Raw genomic sequence first — 16,568 nt, forward strand, 5'->3', positions numbered from 1 at the left:
TATGGTCACTTCAACACTGCTCTTAGCATTTATTCTTGCTCATTTTCTCCTGTGCCTTCCATTCTGCCATTACTTATTGTCTTCCCTACCTTCATCTTTTCTGTAAACTCCTCCTTTCAACTGGCTGCCTGCACTCTCACTCCTGTAAGAGTTTAGGTAGGCATCTCCTCTACCTTCCTTGTCCAGCTCCTTTTGCCAGTAGATGGATGCTAGGAGGCTCCTTTTTTTGTGATGAAGCCTCCCAGTAATTATGTGGCCAGATGAACAACACCTTACACACAATAAATAACTTTTTGTAAAATAATAAGAGGAGCCTACCTCAATATAGTATGTAGAACTCTTCCGTATGATACTCTCCAGAAATTAAAACGAAAAAATCAAAAACTTACATTAAAGTAAAAAATAAATAATTAAAAACCAAAATAACACAATTCAAATCAATTTAACGCAATTAAAAATTAAAAAGAATCTAACGAAAATATTCAAAACAATTTTCCTTCTTGAAGCTGACAACGCTTTTTGACCATATGTCGTGATCACAGGAATGAAAATGACTGAATAGGGTTGAACTTGAAACTTAAATAGTGATTATTTGTCTTTGCGCTTGCACATAAAGGTCCACGCATCAGAGATCAAATATGGCTGCTGAATATTAACAGAATTCTCATGTAATTTAATTTCTATGGTTTCTGCAATTAATAGTCGCGTATAATTTCGTTGAACATTAAGTATTTTGGCCTTGTTAAATAAAAATGTTTAAAAATTGCAGAAACCGTAGAAATTAAATTACACGAGAATTCTGTTAATATTCGGCTGCCATATTTGATCTCCGATGCATGGACCTTTACGCACATGCGCGAAGGCAAATAATCACTATTTAAGTTTCAGGTTTAACCCTATTCGGTCATTTTCATTCCTGTGATCACGACATACTGTCAAAAAGTGTTGTCAGCTTCGGGAAGGAAAATTGTTTTGAATATTTTCATTATAAATTGATTTGAATTGTGTTAAATTGGTTTTTAATTATTTATTTTTTACTCTAATGTAAGTTTTCGATTTTTTCGTTTTAATTTCTGGAGAGTATCATATGGAAGTGTTCTAATTGAGGTAAACTCCTCTTATTATTTTACAAATATTAATATCAATGTAGAACGTATTGAGTATTACAGCTCTGATTCATACTATCTAACACAATAAATAACATAGCTCACACACCCATGTAGCTTTGGCAGTGATACTTTCACCACAGAATATACAAAATATGGTTTTATGGGCAATCACAGGAATCGTGTGACACAGTACAATACAATGTCAAAGCTAACGAGCTGCCTCTTTTGCTTCAACAAAAGCAACTGCCTACATTATATTTTTTAAAGTAAAAATATAACGTACCATGCTGGACCACCCTATGTAACCAGCTTTTGTTAAATTGGGATGGGAAAATCCTATGCAAAAAAGCTTGCTTTTTTGCATCATACGCCTCTACTAATGCTAATGCTAATAATAATTCATTGAATTATGAAAGCTAATTAAATATAAATTTAATGGCGCTCCCCTCTGACGGGCACCAGGTCCAAATTTATGTGAAATATCACCAACAGAGATGTAAACCACTACAATAAAACAAAACAAAAATAAACCAAAAATCGCCACATCTCGACAGAGGTTTGGCGTAATTGTACAGTCAAGTTTTACAGTCTAAACACAAAGCAAATAATCATCAGGGAATTGTACAGTCTAAACACAAAGCAAATAATGGTCAGGGAATCGCTGCATTTCAATCGCTAGACAAATCGTCGCAAAGGAGAATCGATCGAAAGATCAGTCCGCCACCCGATTTAGGTTTAATTTCAACTATTTTCGCTCTTGTCTTGCTATACTGCTGGCGTTAATTTATTTTTTATTTTAACTCTCATTCTAATTTGTTTGCATGGTTATATTTCAAGCATCATGTAGAGGAATATGCTTTTAGCTGCCTCTGATGTATGCTGTACCTTTTTATTTTATTTTTATTATGAAAGATTCCGTTTCCAACTATTTTAAATGTTATTCAAATATACGTATAATTATATCACATGACAGTAGTGGGCGAATTGCTAACGCTGCGCCTGTGCTGCCATCCATAGTTCATTATTCTTCTATATAATCTGGGTAATTAAGATTACTTTTGTCAGTAGTGTGGCTTTGAACTGGAGTGCTCGTATCTGTTCTATTTTTTTTTAAATTTTCGCTGCATCAGGACCACCACTGTTCAAGTTCTCTGCATTGGCGGTTCGATCTGTGGATCAGGTGGCGGACTGATCTTTCGATCGTTTCTGCTTTGCGGCGATTTGTCTAGCGATCAAAATCGCTAGACAAATCTTGTATTGGCCTTGTGGTCCTCTGTCGAGATCAGTCTATTTTTGGTTTATTTTTGTTTTGTTTTATTATAGTGATTTACATCTCTGTTGGTGATATTTCACATAAATTTGGACCTGGTGCCCGTCAGAGAGGGCACTGTTAAATTTCTATTTAATTGGCTTTCAAAATTCAGTGAATTATTATTGATGAAATATCAGTGAAAATCTTACATTTAGATTTTCTAAATTATTTTAGAGAGTTTCTGCTGCAATTTTTTTTACTCATGTTACCCCTGTCTTCCCTCCCTGTTTGGTTTGATTTAATTTAGGTTTAATTTTGACTATTTTCGCTCTTGTCTTGCCATACTGCTGGCATTATTTTATTTTTTTATTTTAACTCTCATTCTAATATATTTGTATGGTTATGTATATAAACAGCTTGTATATACTGTATGTAAGTATGTATGAATAGATATATTAGATAAAGTATGCATAGATGGAGATGAAAATTACACAAAGTGCCAGTGACTAGAAGAGTAAGGATAGTAGATATGTAAAAGGTAAAAGAATGTTAATATCCTAAAATATATGATGAAATAAGAAAATTATGGACTGAATTACAAAACCAATAGGAGGTGAGTGAACTGTAAAGTAAAATTATTAATAATAAGGTAAAATATAATACAAATAAAATAAAAAGTGGTATAGCTGTCAAATACAGTTAAGGCAGATATGTAGAATCTAATGTCAGCTAAAGTAATTCAGCTGCATTTCTATACTTGTCCATAATAGTAGTAGTAGAACGGTGAAAGGCCAAAAAGGGAAGAATAAAAATTAAATTAGCACATTGTTATACATTATGGACAAGGATAACTAGATGCCCCTAGACCCAATAGTGGTGTAGTTAGGGGACTGTTGAAACTAATTTATACTAAATTAGTACCTATATTTGAAGTCACTAAAATCCTAAGGCGGCTATACAATTTTAGTAGAAAAACAAATGCAGAGGTGGATATTCAAAGGTAGACTAGTAGGTTACCACATCTTGTGTATACCTTAAAGTAACTTTAATACTTGAAAGATCCAATATCCAAAGGATTTTTACATTTATCTACATATATTATAATACGGATCTGAAAACAAACTAGGAAATGTCAAAAAAGGCTCAACATGGGAAGTGAATTTTAAGTAATTTCATGAAGGATTGTTAAAATATATCAAATAAATACATGAGAAAAGTGAAAACTTAACAGTAGAAACTTAGTGAGTAAAGAAACAAAAGTAATCATTCTGAAAACTTAAGTTTCTACAGTTAAGTGGAATGAGTACAGAGAATGGCAAGAAGGCTGGAACGAGATTAGTGAATTGAACAATGGGTTAAGTCCTGCAAATTGCAGTGTCAGTAGACTAGGCACCTGCAAGGTGATCTGATTGAGGTTTATAAGACCTTGAATTGTTTCAGCAAGTTCAATGCTGATGAGATTCTTCCTCGATTAATTGCCTGAGGGGACATAAATTCAAATTGAGGGAAGAAAATCGCAGAATAGATGTGCATAAATTTGCATTTAGCCAGCGGGTGGTTTGGTTACTAGAACAAATGTTCATCTGTTATTGTACATATTGACAGCTTAAATAAATTCAAGGCAGAACTAGACAAACATTTGGAGTGAATGAATGGATGAAATGGGCAGTGTTTTTTTTTTTCTTTGGTTAATGCTTTTTTAATACACTTGCTTTTTGGCATCATATGCCCCTACTAATTAGCATTAGTAGAGGCACATGATGCAAGGATGCAATCTTATCATCAGCTCTATAAGCTTGCTTCAGCAAAAAGAAAAAAAAAAAAAAAAAACCTTCCCATTTCACCAATCCATTCACTCCAAATGTTTGTCTATTTCTGCCTTGAATTTAATTAAGTTATCAACTTCCACAACAACAGATGGAGTTTGTAATAGTAGTAGTAGTAGTAGTGGCATGTGATGCAAGAAAGCAAGTGTATGAGCTTATGCAGCATCAGCCAAAAAAAAAAAAAAAAAATCACACCATTCCCTCCAAATGCCTGTTCAATTTCTCCTTAAATTTATTCAACCTATCAACTTCCACAACGACAGATGGAAGTTTGTTCCAGCAATTAACCACCCGCTGGCTAAAGGCAAATTTCCACACATCTATTCTACATCTGTCTTTTCTTAATTTGAATTTATGCCCCCGTAGGTTCGTAATCTGAACAAGTGGAAGGAACCCATCAGAATTTAGCGTGCTCAACCCATTCAAGGCCTTATTAGCATTAGCATTAGTAGAGGCATTTGATGCAAGAAAGCAAGCTTATGCAGCATCAGCCAAAAAAAAAAAAAAAAAAAACCACTTCCACTTCACCCCTCTGTTCATTCAAAATACCTGTCCAGCTGAGCCTTAAACGTATTTAGGCTATCAACTTCCACGACAAGGGATGGAAGTCTGTTCCACCAACCAACCACCCGCTGGCTAAAGGCAAACAAGCAATCAACTACCTACTGGCTAAAAGCAAACTTCCGCACATCTATTCTACAACTGCCTTTCCTCAGTTGGAATCTATGCCCAGTCAGGTTTGTAATCTGAGCAAGAGGTAGAATCCCATCATTATTGAGCCTACTCAATCCATTCAAGGCCTTATACACCTCAATCAGATCACCTTGCAGGTGCCTACACTCCAGGCACTGCAATTTGCAGAACTTAAGCCTTTCTTCATAAGACCACCCCATTGTTCTCTTCACCAGTCTTGTTGCTCTTCTCCGTACTCATTCTAGCAACTATACATTCCTTCCTAAAATGAGGCTTCCAGACCTTTACGCAGTACACAAGGTGTAGCCTGACCATTGCTTTATACAAGCGGATAATCACCTCCTTTTCCCTACTTGCAAAATTCCTGTATATCATTGACCCATTACCTACTCTGGCAGCCTGTCTGCACTGCTCAGAAAACTTCATATCTGACTGCACAGTTACCACCAGGTTTTTATCATTTTCCACTACCCTGAGTGCAACACCACATAGTTGGTACATTTCTTTGGGGTAACTGCTACCCATATGCAATACTTTGCATTTGTCAAGGTTAAACTGCAGTTGCCACTTCTCAGCCCACCTCCCCAACTTTTTCAGATCCTGTTGCAGCAGCATACTCTCATTACTGTCCTTGACAATTATGCCAGCCTTCGTATCATCTGCAAATTTTGACATTAAGCTTGATATACCTTCATCAATATCATTGAAAAATATACAAAACAACAATGGGCAAAACACCAAACCCTGTTGGATTCACTCATAGCATTAGTAGAGGCATATAATGCAAGCTTATGCAGCATCAGCCAAAAAAAAAAAAAAAAAAAAAAACCACTCCCATTTCACCCCTCCTTTCATTCAAAATACCTGTTCAGCTGAGCCTTAAATTTTCCTAGGCTATCAACTTCCACAACAAGGTATGGACGTCTTCCACCAACGAACTACCCGCTGCCTAAAGGCAAATTTCCGCACATCTATCCTACATCTGTCTTTCCTAAATTTGAATTTATGCACTCTCAAGTGATTATTCTAAAGCAAGAGGAAGAATCCCATCGGCATTGAGCATGCTCAAACCATTCAAGGCTTTATACACCTCTATCAGATCACCTTGCCGGTGCCTAGGCTCCAGACACTGTAATTTGCAAAACTTAAGCCTTTCTTCATAAGGGCAGCCCTTTGTTCCATTAACTAATCTTGTTGCCCTTCTCTGTACTCGTTCCAGCAGCTCTACATCCTTCTTGAAATGAGGCCTCCAGACCTGTATACGGTACTCAAGGTGTGGCCTGACCATTGCCTTATACAAGGGAATAATCACCTCCTTATCCCTGTTAGAAAAATTCCTGTATATCATTGACAAGACACCAAGAGCTACTCTTGCAGCCCGTCTGCACTGCTCAGAAAACTTCATATCTGCCAGCACAATTACCCCCAGGTCCTTTTCATTCTGTACCACTGTCAGTGTAGTACAGTAAACTCCTGGAGAGAATACTACATCGAAGAATACTCAGCCACTACAAAGAAGCTGACCTAGAGTCACCTAGACAATATGGGTTCAAACCCGGACTCTCCACGATTGAAGCAATTCGGAACCTCCTAGAAAGCGCAGCACAATGTAATGAAAAGTACTTCCTGGTAATTGCGGTCGACTTCGCTGGGGCGTTCGACACCCTCTGGTGGCCGAGCGTCCTGGGCAGACTCCGCAAGGCAAAAATCCCCATGAATTTATATAATTGCATTAGATCCTACCTCTCAGATAGAAAAATCAGGGTAATGGCACCGTTCCGGAGCCTGACAAGATCGGTCCGCAGGGGCTGCCCGCAGGGATCTGTCCTGGGGCCGCTCCTGTGGAACATTGTTTTTGATGAATTCCTGGCATTCGACTTGGGTGATGTCAACGCACAAGCTTTCGCGGATGATCTCGTCCTAACGGTGGCAGCGAGCTCTAGATCACAGTTAGAAGCCCGTGCAAACCATGCACTGCAAGTGCTCCAGGACTGGGCAAACCTGCATACACTGGAGATTTCCCCGACCAAAACGAACTCAATTCTACTGAGAGGAACACTCAACATCAGACGGCCGCCCCAGATAAAAGTAAGGGGAAGCACAATCAAACTGGCAAAACAGATGAAATACCTAGGCATTATCCTAGATTCCAACCTGTCCTTTAAACAACACCTCTTATATCTGAAGGAGAAGCTGAGAAAATACGCAGCACTAGTAGTCAGAGTAACACGCAGAGACTGGGGACTAAACAAAAGAACATTATCCCTCTACTATAAAGCAATTTTCGTCCCAGCAATTACTTATGGAGCCCCAATATGGTACGTCAAAGCAAGAACTGCAGTAAATAAAAGAATCCTCGATACAATACAGCGAAAAATACTCCTCACCATCACCAGGGCGTGTAACACGGTGAGTACCTGTGCGTTGCAGGTCCTGGCGGGAACTCTCCCTCTGGACCTGGAGGTGGCGAGATGTGGGTTGATGTACTACCTGGCAAAGGGAACACCGACCACGTTTGACACTTTTACACTGGACCCTACAAACAACCACCGAATGGAAAAACAGAAAATCATGGAACACCTGAAAGAAACTTGGCAGAGGAGATGGCAAGAGACGACCAAGGGTGAAGTCACACGGAAATTTATACCCTACGTAGACAAGACCTATCCAAAAGCCCCCAAATGGTTCTACCCAGGACTGAACACCGCCTTCCTCCTGACGGGCCATGGGCCCTTTAACGCAAAACTGAATTCATTCGGACTGACCGAGGACCCAACTTGCACCTGTGGCAATATGGAGACGTGGCAACATATCATGCACAAATGTGAATGCTATGAGGAACAAAGATCAGTACTCATCACCAGTATAAAATTTGTACCAAAAGACAATGAGCATCACCTCCTGGATTCGGAAGACGAGTACACCGCGTTCAGCCGCTACGCCCAGGACATCTTTAACAGAAGGAGAACAGAAATCGCTATCCGCAACAATATGGAAACATCTGAATAGAAGAACTCCATTGAAACTAACCAAGGAGGAGACATTCAAGACTACAGCATGAACATACCGCATGACTACAACCGATCAGAAGAAATTACCAACAAAGATAACTCTCCATTCATGACCTGGTGCAAATGGCCAGGACTGATGCTCTCAACGAATATGACTACCTGAATTGACATCAAAGCAGTACTACAAACTGACCAGAGTCATCACTCCTCTTCCTGATCCCATAAGATGAACACGAGACAAGTGAGACTGAACCAAGACTGTGACCCACCTGAAGCAATACTGAACTGAACATCCAAAAACCATGACTGTGACTGCAGCTACGCTGTTGCCTCGCCTTTTGGCGATCTGGGTTGGACACCTAGTCTGGCCCACTTTCTCTCCATATCCTGGCGGTGGGAGGGGCCGGGACCGTCCCCTCCCCCGTCTCCCCCGTTTACTTCTCCTGGTGCGGCATGGGCATGCCACACTGATATCTGGGGTCGTCTACCCTATTGGCCTCATACTTCTGTCTTTCCCCTCCAGTCTTCAGTCTTTCCCCCACTCTCTCTCTCTATACATCACAGTGTACGCCCCACACGACAAAAACTTAAACTTCCAAATTATAACAGCCAAATCGTGCATCAATTCCGAAACTTAACCTCATTAGCGAACCACCCCCTAAAATCGCGTTATTATTATTATTTTTATTTATTATTACTATTTTTTTTTTTTTTTTTTTTTTAGGCCCTAGCCACTGAAATCTCAGGAAATTAGGTGGCAGGGCCTGCCAGAGTAAATAATTATGCTGGGTGTACCTGGTCTGCCTCCACGGGGCTGAGTGTGGGCAACGTTGGGCCCCAGCAGGGGTCTAGCGGCTAAATGGCCAGAGGAACAACGATACACAACACAATACTTCCAAATCCCATACACTTTTAAATCTCTGGCCTTAACAGTGATCTGTTACACCCACAAAGAAAACCACGCGGAGATGGGGGAAACCCCTGGTGCCGTTTGACACGAACACACTTTACACTTTACACTTTTGTCAGTGTAGTACCACAGAATACATTGCTCTGGGGTTACTGTTTTCCGTATTTTGTACATTACATTTGTCAATGTTAAACTTCATTTGCCACCTCTCAGCCCATCTGCTCAACCTTTCCAGATCCTGTTGCAGCAGCTTAGCGTCAGTAGTGTCCTTAACAACCCTGCCAACCTTTGTATCGTCTGCCAACTTGGACATTAAGCTTGATATACCATCATCAATATCATTTATAAATACAGGAAACAACAATGGACCCAACACTGAACCCTGAGGGACTCCACTAATAACATTAGTCCACGATGAGCAGTGTCCATTGATTACCACTCTGCCTTCTCCCACTCAACCATCCCTTTATACATAGCAGCCATTTGCCTCCAATGCCACACTGCTCCAATTTGTTCAGCAATCTTTCATGTGCAACAGTATCAAAAGCCTTTCTAAGATCCAAATATATGATATCAAAGTTATTTCCTGCATCCAGTTCTTTTGTGACTGCATCATAGTATCCAGTCAAAATGGTCAGGCAAGACTTTCCCTTAACCAAATCATGCTGTGTCCGAGCTATAACTGAAGTCTTGTCTTGATGATCCTACATTGATTCTTTAACCAGTGCCTCCATTAAATTTTCAGAAACAGAAGTTAAACTCACAGGTCTATAATTACTTCTGTCAGCCTTTGATCCTCCTTTGTGAATTGGGGTCACATTTGCACATCTCCAGTCTATGGGTACCTCCCCTGAGTTCAGAGGAGCTCTCATAATTATTGCTAAGTGTTTGCTTACTTCCTTTGCTGCCTCCTTTAATATAACTGGATAGATCCCAACCACCCCGGGTGCCTTTTTTATGTTTAACCTCAACAATTTCTCCTCCACTTTCCTCTCAGTTATTACAAAATCATCTAGCTCTCTGCCAAAGTTTACTTCACTGCTGGCATTCCCCTTGCTGAATAACTCCTCATTTGTGAATGTAGATGCAAAATACACGTTTAGTTTGTTAGCCACCTGAGCAGGATCCTCAACTGTTGAACCATCAATATCCATTGGGCCAATATGATTGATCCCTTTCCTCCTAGAATTTGCATAGGTAAAGAATTCTTTTCTGTTTTTCTTTACATCCTTTGCCAAAGATTTCTCATAATCTGCCTTTGCCTGCCTAATCTGCTTTGTGACTTGGTTACAGACCAGCTTATATCTATCATTAGGCTTCCATGTCACCCATTAATTTATATGTATCCCATGCATTTTTCTTCTCTGCCGTATGTCTCTTTAATTCATCTGACATCCATTTAGGTCTAAACCTTGAACAATATTTCTTAGTTGGTATGTAAAGCCTAGTAGCTTCCAAGATAAGTTCTTTGAATGCCTCCCATTTTGAATTTGCTGTTGGTAGCATCATCAGTTAGTCCCACTGTATAGAATTTAAATACAGTCTCAGACCATCGTAGTCGCCTCTACGAATGCAAAAACCTTTGCCTCAAAGAGGTAACTACCATCATTTACTCAAAGATTGTAGTTACCTCTTTGAATGAATAAATCCCACTTCAGCACATTGTGATCACGGCCACCTAGTGGTTCCTTTATCTGCAGATTCTTAATGCATGAAAAATCACTACTGATAATCAGATCAAGAGTAATACTCGTTCTCGTTGCCTCCCGAACATGTGTAGAAAACAATCATCCAATAAATCCACAAAAGCCTTGCTTGTGTGTGAGTGACCAACCCACAAATTCCAGTCAATATCTGGGAAATTAAAATCCCCCATTATAAGACTCTCTGATTTACTGGCACACTCTATTTCCCTGTACAGTTTCTTATTATACTCATCAGAGTCATTAGGCCTATAGCACACACCTACTCTCAAATTCGATTTCCCAATGCTTATGTCTCAACAAACTGACTCAACACTGCACTGTCCAGCGATGTCGACTGGCTTCACTTCCTTCAATTTTATGTTTTTCTTAACTAATAGCATAACCCCTCCTCCCATCCTATCCTGTCTATCGTTTCTGTAGACATACTCCCCAAATTCCAGTTCTGCATTCTATATATCTGTGTGACACCACATCTCTGATATCCCAACAATATCCGCCTTTGATGCTTTGAGCAATACCTCAAATTCATCAAATTTATTTACCAAACTCCTAGTATTGGTGTACATGCAAGTATACATGCACCTGTTCTTATTCTTAGCTACCCTAACACAACCCATGTGTTTACTTGTACCGCAATGACTACTAGCAGTCTGTGAAATACCCTGCATTTTGTTTTCCAGGCTAGTGCTCATTCCAATAGAAGCAGTGCAAGAATCATTTTCTCCTTTGTCACTGGCTACAGTTAATCTATTAGTCCTTGTATTCCCCCAAGCTAGCAGTTTTCCGCCCCACCTAGCACTGCCTCTATAGCGTCCGCAAATATTCTTGCACCCTTTCTATTTAAGTGTATCCCATCCCTGTAGAAGCAGTCTTTCCTGTCTGTGAAATACCCTGCATTTTGTTTTCCAGGCTAGTGCTCATTCCAATAGAAGCAGTGCAAGAATCATTTTCTCCTTTGTCAGTGGCTACAGTTAATCTATTAGTCCTTGTATTCCCCCAAGCTAGCAGTTTTCCGCCCCACCTAGCACTGCCTCTATAGCGTCAGCAAATAGTCCAATAGTTCAAGTCCAATGTCAACAAATATCTTCTTTCGTCTTCTCAACCTCCAACCCAAGCACGGTACTAAGTACTATAGGTTCTAATACCTCTCGTGTTTGGGGTTCTCATTAAAAAAAAAAAAAAAAACAAGTACAGACCAGGCCGAAAGAAATTCTACCCCTTGAGCCTTGCACAATCTTTCCAGGCCCGAATTGATCGACAAGGCTCTCATCATATACCCCCTCCTATCGTGTCTGGGCAGAATTGCAGACACTTTCAAATTCAATCCTAATTTACGGCTTTTTTTCAACAGTGTTCCTGTGCTTGTTAAGTAATTTCACCAGTCTTGTACTCTTAATATCATTAGTGCCAACGTGTACAACAATATCACATTTTGTACCCTTAAAATATGATATCCGCTCTACAACATCATCGATCTTTGCAGACCCTGGAAGTTATTCCCTGGTCCTCTTCCACCTATCCTTTTACATACCATGTTTAGAAGCATTATGGGATATGCTGAGCTCTACTGTTATAATCAATTCCTTTAAAAAAGGCTGGGTTCTATAATGATATTGTAGAAAATGTGGATAGTGTTGAAAATGATGAACAGGAATGGGATTTCCTATAGCGTAGTTTGGGATATACAGTAAATTTTTATGATTATGTTATTGTTTCCTAAGTACCTTGTACATAAATTGCTTACATGTGATTGGCGCATTATGGCCTTAGCTGCCAATGCGCCATAAAAAAACCAAATCAAAAGCTTACATGTGATAATGATATTATCGCATGTGAATTGAAAAGTATTGAAGATCAAAACATGACTGATAGCGAGTCTGAACAAGAAGATGAGCCTTCTATACTAACTTTCCGAGATGTAATGAATGGCTTCTCTTCACTGCATCAATTCATTCATAGTGTGCCAGTGTTCCTGAGTAGTGTTGAAATGTGTTAGGGAAATTGATTTATTCTGTATGAAGCTCCACCTCGAAATATTTGTAGCAGTCTTCTCTGGATAGCTACTTGAAAAAATTATAAACATTTTTTAGTTATTTTTTTTATACTACTTGTAATTATTTTAATTGAGTTTTATCATTCTCATCACCTTTCTTCTCATTGCATCCTTGTTATAATTTTGAACTCTTATTAAATCATGACTAATAAATTTTGTTTTGCATTAAATAACAATTTTTATTCTTGATAGTTTCCTGCAATTCACATGATCATTCACATGTATGTGTTTCTTTTCATTTTTATTTGTGTAGTTAATATTTTGTACCTTTAGGTCATTATCCTTTCTAAGAAGTTTTCCCTCATGAGAAGTTCTAAAGCACCAGTCCCTTAGAAAACTTCTTATCCAGATTCTACTGTATGTAAAAAGGTATCTATATATAATATAATATATATAAGGGATAACAATGTATAAAATTTATTGTAAAAACTAAAATTTTATTTTAAATAAGGTACCGGTTTATTGATCTTAAAAATTAGAAACAGCTGTTAATAAAATCTCACTAAGTGTGATATAATGTTCAGTGAGTTCACTAAAAGCAGTAGAATATAAAACACATTTGTGACTATAATGTGAACACTCAGGTAAAGTACGACGAATGGTTACAAAGGTGCCACAGTTCTCATACAAAGGGGAGTCATGTCACTCATTCTTTGCTACTGAGGGCTGATGACTCCCCACTGTGTGAGAACCATGGCACATTTGTAACCATTCAGCATATTTTACCTGAGTGTCCACATTATAGTCACGAATGTGTTTTATATTTTACTGCTTTTAGTGATCTAACTAACACTTAGTCAGATTTTATTAACAGTGAACATGTGTCAGTTGTTTTTTAATTTTTAAAATCCATAAACCTGTACCTTATTTAAAATGAAATTTTAATGTTTTTACAATAAATTTTATACTTTTTATTCCTTATGTTTATTACATCATACGTAGATACATTTTTACATAGTAATCTCTTGTCACTGGTCACCAAACTTCCTCTCCCTTTTTTTATCAGTGCTGAACTCTTTGGTGAACTGGAGTAACTGTTGGAGTTGATTCTCAGTTGCAGCATACAGTTTGATGTCATCAGGTGTGAGAGGGTGTACAGGTTCTTCCTCCCTTCTTTTATCTGTTCTTGCTGTTATTGAGCATGGCGGAGAGTGGGTTGAGTCTAGACAGAATCATAGTGAGCTCAGGGCATCTTCCTGGAAATTGCTCTTCTGATGAGAATCAGTCTGGTCATGATATTCTCGACCTTGACTGTGGTCCTCCATTTTTCCCTAGTTGCTTCTAAGAAGTGTGTCAGTGTCGTCTTTACTTTGTGCATCTTCAGTGTCTCTATCAACCAGCTATGGGGCATGGAGTCGTAGATTTTCTCCATAACTGCAGCATCAATGGTCAATTGCTACTTGCATCCTTTGCTCATTTTCTTACATCCCTTTTGCTGCTCAATCATGATGGTCTGGTTTTCCAAGTGGTCTGTTATCTTCTGAGTTAAGATCTTCTGGTCAGGACCTTGTACATTGTTGGAAGACAGGTGATTGGTCTTTATTTTTCCGGGTTTGTGGTGTCTTTCTCCTTAGCCTTCAGGTAAGTGATTCCTTGAGTCAGAGACCCTGTGATTGTGTCAGGGTGCCTTATTTATGGGTGAACTGCTCTGCTATGCACCTGTGCTATGCAGCTAAACTTCTTGTACCTGTAGTTATGGATGCTATCTATTCCTGGGGTTCGCCACTTGTCGAACTTCCCGATCGACTGTTGTACTTCTTCCTCAGGTATCTCCCATTCTGTCATCTCCTGTATATTCTTGGTTTTCTTCCTTTCTAGATCTATCCAGGGGTACAGCTATTATAGCTAACTTCGCTGCTCCAAAGTTACCTCAGAACTCCTTGAGTGCTTTCTGGTTGGGGGGGTTGGGGTTCCATTGCCTTCCTTCTCTTCTTGTCCGAATTTCCTGTAAAAGAGTCTCTGGTTATCATCAAATATCATGTGATTTGTTTTCCTCTGGGCATTCTCCTGCCTCATGCCAGGAGTTTCTGCTTAAGAGCAGAAATGCTTCTGATCAGCTTCTTACTTCTGTTACCTTGTTGATGCTAGGTCAGTTGGCCTATCTTCACTCTTATGTCTTATATCTTCTGCTGTAGCCCTCTTTCCTAGGCTGGTGGTTCCTTGTCTTTGCATTTTGTGTTATGTTGTTCTCTGATTTCCCTTCCATTCGTCCTGGTGTCTGCTACAGCAGCACAGTAAATGGCTGTGCTCAGGGTGTTTAATGTTACTTTGTTGTTGGTTAGATAATCCAATATTATTCACCATTGAAGTGGTCCATGACTTGCCACAGTATTCTGTCAAATACTTCTTCTATTCTAGATATGGTGATCTTGTCTGTTTCCACTTTAGCTGCTCTGGTTTGTAGTTCTTGTATTTGCGGTTCCTTGTGAAATTCTGGTTCCATTGTGTTCATATTCCTTGTTGTTTTTGGTTGGTCACTCATATCCTACTTAATTTTTTTTTTTTTTCCAAGATTACAGGAGCTATCAGATTCTTCTTGATGATGGTCTGTCGTTTGGTGACCTGAACAGTTCTGTAATTGAACCTTGGCAGTCTAGTCTGCGCAGGAATCGTAAGGAGGAAGTTGTTCTTACCCGGACCCGCATAGGACATAGTCATTTGACTCATTCGTTTTTGCTGAGGGCTGATGACCCTCCAATGTGTGAGTCCTGTGGCACAATTTTATCAATTAGACACATTTTAGTTGACTGTCCAGATTTTAGCAATATCTGTTTTACCGCTTTTAATCATCTGACTGAGCCGTATACACTCAGTAAGATTTTATCCGACAATGACAATGTGTCTGCTGTTTTTAGCTTTTTTAAATCAATAAAGGTTTTTACTCGTATTTAAAATTTATATATGTTATTGTTATTTCTTTTATTGATATATTTTTTTATTATATATCTGGACATGGTGGCCTAACTAATTAGGTCACTTAGAGGTTAAATTTTTATATATTACCTGGTCTTGGCGCATTATAGCCTTAGTTGCTAATGCGCCAATAAAATCCGAACCAAACCAAACCTGAACAGTTGGAAACTATCCAACCACTTCGTGTGTAGTTTCTTGCTGTATATTATCATGTCTATCTCTAGTTTTGTTACTTCGTAATATGCTCGCACGATGAATGTATTCATTTTGATTCTCAACTTTGCGTTTTGGCTCCAGATGATGCTACTCTCTGCTTCAGCTGTCATTTTGACCTTTGTGAAGGGCGTCCAATGAAGCAACTTTTGTGATGATTATTATTTTTTTCCACAGTGGGATTCGTGCCGGTTTGGCATCATAAGAGGTTATGATGCCAAACCGCCATGATATTGGCGGTTTGGCATCATAACCTCTAGGCTAATTGCACTCCGTTTTATTATTATTATTCTTATTTATAGTTTCACAAATATTCCTTCCTCTGACTTGACAAAAGTTCATGTCATGATTAACAAAAAAATTTAAAAAAATATATCATAGACAACACACTGATTTTATTAAACGACAAATAGTACTGTCCCATCTTTTCTTATATTTGTATCTACAAATATATAATACAAATATTATAATTATTTCATTCTCATTAATTTTACTTCTAAGAGGTAATTTATTATAGAGTTTCTGAAGTATAAAAAAATTCATAAGATTGAGTTGTGAATTCATAAATAAAATTTGTGATGTAAAAAATTCTTTTATAAGACAAATTGTTTGTAAATCAGGAGATTACTGCACAAGATATTGCCACCTTTTATCACATTTTATTTTTTATGTAAAAAAATGAACATATAGAACTTCTCTAAAAGAGAGGTGCTACATATTCATTATGTAGAATTTATCACCTTGTCGCAGTAACTTCACAATTTATGAGATTGACACCTGTGATTGACTTTTGTCTTTTGAATTGAATTTACATGTTCTATAAAAAATGGATGGAAGTGTTATTTATCTGCAGACAGGATGCTGCCATTTAATAGTTTAAAT

General features: G+C 38.5%; 1 protein-coding gene across 3 annotated transcripts in view; it reads left to right on the top strand.

Moving 5' to 3' along the window:
- Nucleotides 1-16,568, top strand: part of LOC150085722 (roundabout homolog 1-like) — a 1,418,757-nt gene that overhangs the window by 1,193,835 nt on the left and 208,354 nt on the right. The window lies entirely within an intron of this gene.

The sequence above is a fragment of the Mastigoproctus giganteus genome, chromosome 5 (genome assembly GCF_048544385.1).
Source record: "Mastigoproctus giganteus isolate SK-2022 chromosome 5, ASM4854438v1, whole genome shotgun sequence".
NCBI classification, from domain to species: Eukaryota; Metazoa; Arthropoda; class Arachnida; order Uropygi; family Thelyphonidae; genus Mastigoproctus; species Mastigoproctus giganteus.